The 11,668-nt window shown below is 44.2% G+C and overlaps 1 long non-coding RNA gene across 3 annotated transcripts in view; it reads right to left on the bottom strand.

The window, feature by feature from the left end:
- The window catches only part of LOC146338093 (uncharacterized), a 39,702-nt gene that overhangs the window by 26,606 nt on the left and 1,428 nt on the right, over nt 1-11,668 (bottom strand). For all 3 annotated transcript variants that reach the window (XR_014785160.1, XR_014785161.1, XR_014785162.1), the window contains exon 2: nt 2,800-11,637. This is a non-coding gene — a long non-coding RNA (uncharacterized LOC146338093). The remainder of the gene's footprint in view (nt 1-2,799; nt 11,638-11,668) is intronic.

The following is an 11,668-nucleotide window of genomic DNA, read 5'->3' as shown; positions in this document are numbered from 1 at the left end:
ACTGGGAAAACCATAGCTTTGATTAGACGGACCTTTGTCGGCAAGGTGATGTCTCTGCTTCTTACTATGCTGTCTAGGTTGGCCATAGCTTTCCTCCCAAGGAGCAAGCGTCTTTTAATTTCATGGCTACAGTCACCGTCTGCGGTGATCTTGGAACCCAAGAAAGTAAAATCTGTCACTGCTTCCATTTCTTCCCCTTCCATATGCCAGGAAGTGATGGGGCCAGATGCCATGATCTTAGTTTTTTTAATGTTGAGTTTCAAACCAGCTTTTGCACTCTCCTCTTTCACCCTCAACAAGAGGCTCTTGAGATCCTCTTCGCTTTCTGCCATTAGGGTGGTATCGTCTGCATATCGGAGGTTGTTGATAATTCTCCCAGCAATCTTAATTCCGACCTCTGATTCATCCAACCCGGCATTTCTCATGATGTACTCTGCATATAAGTTAAATAAGCAGGGTGACAATATGCAGCCTTGTCGTACTCCTTTCCCAATTTTGAACCAATCGGTTGTTCCATGTCTGGTTCTTACTGTTGCTTCTTGACCCTCGTACAGGTTTCTCAGGAGACAGGTAAGGTGGTCTGGTACTCCCATCACTTTAAGAATTTGCCACAGTTTGTTGTGATCCACACAATCAAAGGCTTTAGCGTAGTCAATGAAGCAGAAATAGACGTTTTTCTGGAATTCTCTTGCTTTCTCCATGATGCAGCGAATGTTGGCGATTTGATCTCTAGTTCCTCTGCCTCTTCTAAACCCAGCTTGTACTTCCGGTAATTCTCGGTTCGCATACTGCTGAAGCCTAGCTTGTAGGATTTTGAGCATCACCTTGCTGGCATGTGAAATGAGCGCAATTGTGCGGTAGTTTGAACACTCTTTGGCGTTGCCCTTCTTTGGAATTGGAATGTAAACTGACCTTTTCCAGTCTTGTGGCCACTGTTGAGTGTTCCAGATTTGTTGGCATATTGAATGCAGCACTTTAACAGCATCATCTTTTAGGATTTTAAATAGTTCATCTGGAATACTGTCATCTCCGCTAGCTTTGTTGTTACTAATGCTTCCTAAGGCCCACTTGACTTCACTCTCGAGGATGTCCGGCTCAAGTTCAGTGACCGCACTATCATGGCTATCAGGGACATTCAGATCTTTCCTGTATAGTTCTTCTGTGTATTCTTGCCACCTCTTCTTAATCTCATCTGCTTCTGTTAGGTCCCTGCCTTCTTTGTCCTTTATCATGCCCGTCTTTGCACAAAACGTTCCCTTGAGATCTCCAATTTTCTTGAAGAGATCTCTAGTCTTTCCCATTCTGTTGTTTTCCTCGATTTCTTTGCATTGTTCATTTAAGAAGGCCTTCTTGTCTCTCCTTGCTATTCTCTGGAACTCTGCATTCAGTTGGGTATATCTTCCCCTTTCTCCCTTGCTTTTCGCTTCCCTTCTTTTGTGAGCTACTTGTAAAGCCTCATCAGACAGCCACTTTGCTTTCTTGCATTTCTTTTTCTTTGGGATGGATTTCGTTGCTGCCTCCTGAACAATGTTACGGACCTCCGTCCATAGTTCCTCAGCCACTCTGTCTATCAGGTCTAATCCCTGAAATCTATTCCTCACCTCCACTGTATATTCATCAGGGATATGATTTAGGTCATACCTGAACGGTTTAGTGGTTTTCCCGACGTTCTTCAATTTAAGCCGAAATTTTGCAAGAAGCAGCTCATGATCTGAGCCACAGTCAGCTCCAGGTCTTGTTTTTACTGACTGTATGGAGCTTCTCCATCTTTGGCTGCAAAGGACATAATCAATCTGATTTCGATATTGACCATCTGGTGATGTCCATGTGTAGAGTCGCCTCTTGTGCTGTTGGAAAAGAGTGTTTGCTATGATCAGCATGTTCTCTTGGCAAAACTCTATTAGCTTTTGTCCTGCTTCATTTTGTACACCAAGGCCATGCTTGCCTGTTATCCCGGTGATTTCTTGACTTCCTACTTTAGCATTCCAATCCCCTATGATGAAGAGGACATCTTTTTTTGGTGTTAGTTCTAGAAGGTGTTGTAGGTCTTCATAGAACCGATCAACCTCAGCTTCTTCGGCCTCAGTGGTTGGGGCATAGACTTGAATTACTGTGATGTTGAATGGTTTGCCTTGGATTCGTACTGAGATCATTCTATCATTTTTAATATTGTACCCCAGTACTGCTTTTCCCACCCTTTTGTTGACTATGAGTGCTACTCCATTTCTTCTAAGGGATTCTTGCCCACAATAGTAGATATGATAGTCACCTGAATTAAATTCGCCCATGCCTGTCCATTTGAGTTCGCTGATTCCCAAGATGTCGATGTTCAATCTTGCCATCTCATGTTTGACCACCTCCAGCTTACCTTGATTCATTGATCTGACATTCCAGGTTCCTAAACAATATTGTTCTTTACAGCATCGGATTTTCTTTTCACCACCAGACACATCCACAGCTGAGTGTCCTTTCGGGTTTGGCCCAGCCGCTTCACTCTTTCTGGCGCTACTTGGAAATACCCTCTGCTCTTCCCCAGTAGCATATTGGACACCTTCCGACCTGAGGGGCTCATCTTCCGGCGTCATCTCGTTTAGCCTTGTGATACATTCCATGGGGTTTTCTTGGCAAGAATACTGGAGTGGGTTGCCATTTCCTTCTCCAGTGGACCACATTTTGTCAGAACTCTCTGCCATGACCTGTCCGTCTTGGGTGGCCCTGCACGGCATAGCTTATGGCTTCACTGAGTTACGCAAGCCCCTTCGCCACAACAAGGCAGTGATCCATGAAGGGGTCATATACCTGGAAGAAAGGCTAAATAAAGGTTCAATTGTATACACACTTACCTGGGAGTAAATCCCATTGAACTCAGTGCAGCTTACCTCTGAGCAGAGATGTATAAAATGGCACTGTAAGTCAAGTTCCTGAAAGCCAATATGACTTAATGCAGCCTTTCCCACCCTGGTACCCTCCAGACGTTTTGGACATGGCCAATGGTCAGGAAACCTGGGAGTTGTAGCCCAAAACGTCTGGGCAGCACCAGTGTAGCCTGTTATGTCTGACTTAAGGTTCCAGGATGTGGCTTGTCTTTGGCCTTGAAAAGTACTGAACCACAATTAACAGCTGGATAGAAGGATTATGCATTGCTTTTAATTAATAAGAAATAAATATCACACTTACACACACACACACACACCCATACCCTACAGAAAAACAGGAATAGAGAACAAGACAAAGTATCGAATATACGTTACCATTAGAACTTTCTGCCAGCAGAGGCTACCCCCTGCCTGAAGCAACCCCACCGAGTATCTTCCCTTTACTTGTATAGTTTTACACTTGAACATGATATGTGATTGCTTACTGTACTCTGGCTACTGTACTCTTTTAATCCTGCCTTTTCATATTTGATGAAATTTTGTATTTTCTTCAATAGTTCTATAGAAATTTCCCAACTTATTCTCTGTAGTTTGGGGGCATGAACCTTACTGAGCAAGTATTTTTCTCATAATGGTCTCTTTTCCCCAGGGCAAACTTCTTGCCAGTAATAGGTCAAAAGCAATCTTTAGTTTAGGCAGCCTTTTAAGCTAGGCCTCTTTGATAGGCCTGATTTGATCATTGCCTTAAAATTGCCTACACCCAGTTGGGAAAGGTGATGGACAGCATACTAGAATTGGACTAGGAGATAATTTTTAAATATGATCAGCAGTATGTAAATCTATTAAATAAATAAATAAATAAATAAATAATAAATCCTGCTCAGCTATGATGTTCAGTAGATAGCATTGGATAAGTTGAGACTTCTCAGACTAAACTACCTTACAGGGTTATTGTGAAGATAAGATGGGATAACCCCAGCCCCCATGTTATCCTGAGCTGCTTGGAGGAATAGGGGGATGCAAATGTGATCACACACCAATAATGACTTTGCTTTGATCCACTCTAGATGTCTCTCTCTTGTTGATGTTGTTTTTGTTATGCTGTTGCTGTTGTTCTATTTGTTGTTATGGGAAAAAATATCTATAACTCCAATAAAAACATTTTCTTAAAATGATTGCACATCAAGTTATCAAGGATCCATCCTAGTATAGAGTAATCTCTCTCCGTTTTGGTACTCTACACCAGCAGTGGGCAGAAGGTAGCTCTCCAGTTTTGGACTTCAACTCCCAGAAGCCCCTGCCTGCATGGCCAAAGGTCAAGAATGCTGGGAGTTGAAGCCCAAAACATCTGGAGACCCCTGCTCTACAGAAGAGGAGGGCAGACATCAGGCTTCTAGGATGTACTCTTTAAAAAACTAGTATGTATGTATGTATGTATGTATGTATTTATTTATTTATTTATTACATTTCTATACTGCCCAATAGCTCTCTGGGTTGTTCACAACAATTAAAACCACAAAATTCATCATAAAATACAATATAAAGTATATAATAAAAAATATAAAACCCAGTAGCAATGCAGAGATTTAAAATACAAAAACAACGACAGAACTAAAAGATTAAAATGCCTTGGAAAATAAAAAGGTCTTCACCTGGCGCCGGAAAGAGTGCAATGTAGGCTTCAGGCGAGTGTCTTTGGGAAGCTCATTCCACAACCGGATTGCTTAAGTCCTCCCAGAGCCAGGTGCACAATAGCGGAAGGAAGTAAGTGGATTTACCCTTAGAACTGAGAAACCGAAAGCCTCAGAGCACATGCTCACCCCAAGAATTTGTTTTCTGTGCCTGAATGGCGCTCATGGACATTCCACCCATAAATCCAGTCCTGGTTCTCCCCCAAGCTTTTGTTATCCGAGTAACCTAATTTAGAAAGAAAAAGCCTATTTGTTTTTGCTATTGTTAAACAACCCAGAGTCAGGAACCCTTGCTGTCACCTAGGGATGTATCCTGATCTACCTTCTGCCCATCCCTGCTAGGGTGGCTGCCTATGAAGTCCCCCAAAAGAGGAAATGCATCAGCAAAAAAGAGTGCAGAAAGATAAAGCTTTGCATGAAATGTGCATATGCTAATCTATATGTCCATGAAAATTTAGAAATAATCATGGTAATTTAAATAGAAATGCAGTACATCGCACCATAACGTGGACGACTGCGACCAGGTGACCTTTGTGCCGGCCGGTTCAGTCTGCTGTTCAGGTGCAGGGGGGTGGGCAACGGTTCTTAATCTTTCAACCAGACTTGGGCTGGATAATCTTTCAAACAGAGGATGGTCTTCTCTAAAAGAGGGCACATGGCCACCTTATAAGCGGCCAATGAGAAACAGAGAACCCAGCCTATGTAGACTTGCACTTATTGGCACAATATATTTGGTTATAATAACTGTGTTCCAGATGGATCACGGTAACCCCATCTGCTATAATAACGTTGTCTGATTCTCCACCTGGGCCTGCCATAAAGGGACTAGTTTCAAACAATGTCAGGCCCATAACCAGAAGGTCTGTGATGGTGAGGAGGCCTGAGGGGTGGGGATGGGAATCATTGCAGCAGGGTCAGAACCTAAATCCAGGTAGCCTAATATGCTAAACGATATTTAATTGTATTATTTCCTACTAGGGAGTACTTAAGTAGAATTTGGGCGGCACGTGTTGCTTTATTTTCCTGCAAGGGGCTAGGAGCTTAGTTTTTTGTTTTTTGTTTTAACGAAAGCTGAACATCAAGGGAGGAATCTGGAAGCAGAGCTGGCCTCAGGGGTCGGCATTGTTGGTCACGTGCCAAGGCCCATGTTGCGCTAGGAGGCCCACTGCCCATCAGTGGAGTCTCATGGCTCCTGCTGCTCTCCCTCCTTGCTTTTCCTGCCTGTTGACCTGCCCTCTCCAAGCAACCAAGCAAAAGGAGGTGGGCGAAGGCGCTTCCCCTCTGGGAAGTGGTGTGGATTGGGCCTCAGAGTATGGCAAGCAAAATAGGCAGCAACAGTATCGAGGAGGAGGAGATGGTGAGTGAGGAGAGAGGCTTACAAACAAAATGAATGTCTCTCTTAAAAATCCACTCTGTACGGCACAATTGCCAGTCTTCCTCACTCCACAGCATCCTAGCTGTCATGTCACTGAAGGATCTCCCAGGGACACAGGCTGGAATCATTTCCCCCTGGTGGGTCCTGTCTACCAGGAATGGGGAGGAAATATATTCCCATTTTCCTTGGTTGGAAAAGCATGTTGTTGGTTTTTAAAAGGCTTTCAAACTTTCCTGGCTAGACCTGAATAGATGTCTATGCTCTGGTAACCTCTAAATTAGATTACTGCAATGCACTGTATTTATTACATTTCTATACTGCCCAATAGCTCTCTGAGTGGTTCACAACAATTAAAACCACAATTTTAATTAAATTAAATTAAAATTAATTTTAATTGTGGTTTTAATTGTGTTTTGTTGTGAACCACAAGCGGTTCACAACCATTAAAACCACAGCTGCCTTTGAAGATGGTTCAGAAGCTGTAGCTTGTGCAAAATGCAGTGGCCAGATTGAAAGCAGGGACAAGAAAGTCCAAATGTATCAGTGGAGGCTGGTGGCTCCGATTTCAGTGGGGCTGTGAATCCCAAAATAGGTTTGGCACCTCGGATAGCTCCTTTAGAGTTCTGGCTGGTTCTGACTGAAACCCAGAATGGATACACAGCCCCACCACAATGGGAGCCACCAGCCTCCACTGGAACATAAAACACCGATTCTGGCCCGCTTGCACTGGCTGCCTGTTTCTGACTCAAGGTGCTGGTTTTGACCTATAAAGCCTTACAGGGCTCGGGACCACAATACCTGATGGAGCACCATTCTTGGCATAAACTGACCCATATGTGATGTTCAGCATTTAAGGTCCTCCTCTGGGTGCCTCCTCCAAGGGAAGCTTGGAAGGTGGCAATAATGGAGAGGGCCTTCTCTGTGGTGGTCCCCCAATTTTGGAATGATCTCCCTGATGAGGTCTGCCTGGCGCCAACACTGTTATCTTTTTGGTGCCAGATAAAACTGCCCTCTTCTCTCAGGCAGCATGGATTGTCTTTGGCTGATTGTTTAAAAATTGTTTTTAGATATATATTGTCTGAGTGTGTGCTGTCTGTTTATACATTATATGTAAATGGTTTTGTACCTTGTATAATGTATTTTAATGGTTTTAAATTTTTGTGAACTGCCCAGACAGCTTTGGCTATGGGGCTGTATAGAAAAATATAATAAATGAATGAAATGAATGAATGAATGATCAATCTCCCCTGCCCCCTGGTCAACCCACTCCTGATTCTACAGGGATCAAATGGGGCCTTTTCTTTATGAAATGTATCAAGCTTTCATTGGGAGGCCATGTGTCCTACATTACAGAGGACAGTCCTCTATTGGAAGGGCTGCCAGAGGTCAGTCCACTGCTTGAAGGTGTCCTGTATTTGAAGTGCTTCCAGTCCACATCTGGTTTAAAGATAAAGAATATATCTACATCAACACCTATGTATGAGTATTTACTCCTTTTTGTTGATGTGTACTTGTCCACCCTTTCATTTCCTCATCTTGGAACATCATGCAAGCAAGTTGAGGAGCAGAAGAACAAAGAAGGGGGGCATGCTTATGAGGAGGAGTGGTGTAGGGTTGCCACTTATGCATCGCTGAAAAGGAGGAAATGCATCACCAAAAAAAGAAAAGAAAAGGATGGCAATTTGCATAACATTTGCATATACCAATTTATAGGTATAGATGCAAATGTATTTATTACATTTCTATACCACCCAATAGCCAAAGCTCTATTGGAGCTCTAATTATAATAATTAGAAGCAATAATGATAATTTTAGCAGAGATGCAATGCTTCTCACCATGGTGTGGGCACACTGTGACCAGGCGAACTGTGCGTCTGCCTGCGCTGTCTGGGAGCCAGGTGCTAACTATGGATGGGCGACAGCTCTGATGGTTATCTTTAAACTGGAACTGGACAGGGCAGCCTTTCAGACAGAGGATGCCTTCAAAGAGCGGGCTGTCCTCTGTAAAAGAGGAACATGGGAAGTTGCCTTATCAGTCAGGCTCTTGGTCCATCTAGCCCAGTATTGGTTTTTTTTATCCTTTTTTTCTTTTTAAATATTTTATTTATAGTGACAAACACATCGAATTTAAAGTCTAAGGGCAGTGAGTCTAAGGGCAGGGACTGCCTTATCTTCTAAATCTTTGTCTAATTGTTGACAAAGGGTAGTGCATTTAATGCTTTCCTCCTTTACTTTCCAGACAGAAATACAGATGGAGTCCACCTCGCTCAGTACTGTCGACACTGACTGGCAGCGACTTTCAGGGGTTCAGGTAGGGTTCTTTCCTAGCCCTACCTGAAGCCAGGGATTGAACCTGCAACCTTCTGCATGTGAAGCAGGTGATCTACCACTGACTTACAGTGCCTCCCCTTAGGTGAGGATCCATGGCCACCCCAAAGGGAGGACCACTGAGAACATCTTCCCCAAGAGGTCCCAAATCCTGGAATTGGCCCTCCTTGAGGGAGCCAGCCCCTCTGCGGCCCTGTTAAAATCAAAGCTTCTGCTGTGACTGGCTTCTCTATTTTGACTTAAGCCAAGGCCTCCCATCTTTTTGCTGCCTCCTGTGCTGAAGAAGCAAGACAAGCTGTGTTAAAATACGACTCCTTTTCTCTTTGGTCTCTCAGCTGGGAAGGCCACATCTATGATGGGTCAACTGAAGCTGACTGCTCTGGTGGCAACAACCCAATCCCCCCCCCCCGCTCCCGTCTTGCACCAGAGTGGTTAACAGAACCTTACACTGCCTTGCAGGGGCCGTAATGAAAATGCAAGCCCCATTACACACTAAATAAAAGAGCAAAAGTGACAGTTCACCGTCTGGATCAGAAACAGATCGTTGCTTGTGGGGGCTGACATAAACCATAAGCCCTTTGAGGCGGGTAATGAAAATGGAGGGGCACTTTTAATCTTTGGCCAAAATGTTAAGAACACAACAGAAATAACTCTTCTCCCCTCTGCTTTGAAACAACAGCGAGAATGAAAAGAGGGACCATTCTTTCACACGGTTTCACGAGAGGTGATTGTTGTCATTTTGGTAGGGTGGCAAATCACCAAGAGATAGGGTGGCAAATCACCAAGAGATAGGGTGGCAAATCACCAAGAGATCTATCCCAACCTACCTTCAGCCCAGCCCTGCTAGACTGAGCAGTTCATCTACAGTCCATCTAGTCCAGCATTCTGTTCACACAGTGGCCAACCAGCTGCCCACTGGAAAGCCACAAGCAGGACATGAGTGCAGCAGCACCCTCCCGTCCACGTTCCCCAGCAACTGATGTACTCAGGCAGACTGCCTCTGATACTGGAAGTAGTATACAGCCATCAGGACTAGTAGCCACTGATAGCCTTTTCCTCCAGAAATCTGTCTAACCCCCGTTTAAAGCCATCCAAATTGGTGGCCATCACTACATCTTGTAGAAGCAAATTCCATAGTTTAACTATGCGCTGTGTGACGAAGTCCTCCCTTTTATCTGTCCTGAATCTCCCACAGATCAGCTTCATGGGATGACCCCCACTGAGTTCTAGTATTATGAGAGGGAGAAAAATGTCTCCCTATCCACTTTGTCCACACAATGCATATTTTGTACACCTCCATCATGCCTGTTACGAATTACCAAACAAGAAGAAAGCAATTTGCTTAAAATTTGCACATTACTTTATATGTCTAGATGCAATTTTAGAAATAATTGTTACAATTTAAATAGAAATAGAGTCTGTCTCACCATTGTATGGAAGATTGTGCCCAGGTGACCTGCGTGCCTGCTTGTTCAGTCTGCTGCCCAGGGGCTAACTATGCATGGGCAACAGTTCTTACGGTTCTTTATCTTTACACTGGGATTGTACAGGACAGCCCTTCAAATAGAGGGTGGTCCTGGGGCAGTCCTTCAAATGGAGGACTGTCCTCTGAAAAAGAGGACACATGGCCACCCTGGGAGGGGATGTGGGAATCTCATGGGAAAATGCCCTGGAATTGCAGAAGTGAGCTCTAGCACAGCAGAGCTGAAGGGAGATGCACCCTTTGCCAGCAGACTGAAGGTCATTGAGAGCCTTTCTACATGAGGGATTTATTGTGTGCTTGTGATGTTTCACTCACGGTAGTTTGCAGATACTTTCCACGTCATCCTTCTCCATGGCCTCTCCTGTTGTTTGAAACCCTTTTAGCATCTTTTTTCCTAATGAGGAAGGTCTGGTATATCCATGAATGGTGGCATGAAACCCTCATGTATTTGCGCAATTCCACTGTACCACAGCGCCACCAAGTGGTTGCGTAATGGAACATATAGAAAGGCAGAGAAAGGAAAAAACCCGGACAAAAACATGTGTTAAAGAGCCAATCTTAATCCCATAAAGAATCCAGAAGCAGAAGCCTCAGTAAAGTGGCGGGTTGAAAGCCTCATGTAGAAAAGCCCTCAGACAGCCCCCTCTGCCTCCCAGAGAGAACCTCATGGCAAAGGGGAGACCGACTGGCCCTCCCCATTAGCCAGGGAAGGAGCAGCTGCTCCAGTGGCTGCTTTCCTCTTCGATTTTTTTCCTTTTGTGTCATGTCTTTTACAGTGTGAGTCTAATGGCAGGGACTGCCTTATCTTCTAAATCTGAACAGCACAGAGAAAATGTGAGGTGCTTTATAAGATCATCATCACGTTTCCCCGGGAGGTTGTGGTGAGACCCAGGTGAGGATATAATTTGGTTTTATCTTGTGCTGTTTTATTGTTATCTTAGATGTTATGTTTTTCATTTATCTGTACGCTGCTCAGAGAACTTTGCTTGTTACATTTTTAAAAAGCCAAATAACCAATTGGTTCTGTCAGCTTATCACAGGCGTGTTTGTGGATGGGACTCTACCCTGCCACAATTGTTGAACCTAAGACTGGAGAGTAATCAAGTGGAGATTCAGCTAGGATGGCCACTTATGAACTGCCAGAAAAAAGGAATGCATCACCCAAACAGCAAACAAAAGAGGACGATTTTCATTTTAAAAAACGTATATGCTAATTTATAGGTATATATGCAAATGTTGAAATTATTATTACAATTTCAATAGAAATACGGTACATCTCACCATAGAGTAGGTGACCAGGTAACCTGTGTGCCTGCCTGTGCAGTCTGCTGGTTCTTTATCTTTTAACTGGAAATAGACAGGAGAGAGAGGACTGTCCTCCTCAAAAGAGGGCACATGGCCACCCTGGCTCGGTGCTGCAAGGACTGACAAAGGAGAGGACTACATCGAAATCAGCCAGACCTTTAAGAACATTCCTCAACAGCAATAGGCCAGAGTGGGTCATGTAGTGGAGCCCTATAAAAGCGGCTAGGTGGTGTTGCTCAGCTCACAAGTCTGAGCAGCAAGAGAACGACGTTGTTGTTCCCTGTGACAGACGGACTCTGCTCCCCTCTGCGTGATCTGACAGCAATAGTTTCCCCCACCCACCCCAAATCAGGTCCAGACTGTTTTAACTGTCTGCAGTGGAGACCCATAAACCAAAGTATCTGGCCTTCCTAGTCACATCTGATTTAGCTGCCAAGAATCTTCCCGATGCTCTTTATTACAGAACTGTAAAGGAGAAAGAAAATTGAACCGTCTCATTGGTTGCTGGGATGTAACCTCCCCAGATGCCTCTTGGCTCTTCTACGGTTTCTGCCTTGTTCTTGTTTCTCTGCATTGATTCTGTGGAAAGAGGGGGAAGGGAACTGTTGAA

The sequence above is a fragment of the Heloderma suspectum genome, chromosome 10 (genome assembly GCF_057233095.1).
Source record: "Heloderma suspectum isolate Gila_16-S chromosome 10, 16-S_ref, whole genome shotgun sequence".
Lineage (NCBI taxonomy): Eukaryota > Metazoa > Chordata > Lepidosauria > Squamata > Helodermatidae > Heloderma > Heloderma suspectum.
Note: the sequence above shows the minus strand (reverse complement) of the source record. Positions and strands in the feature narration are given on the sequence as shown.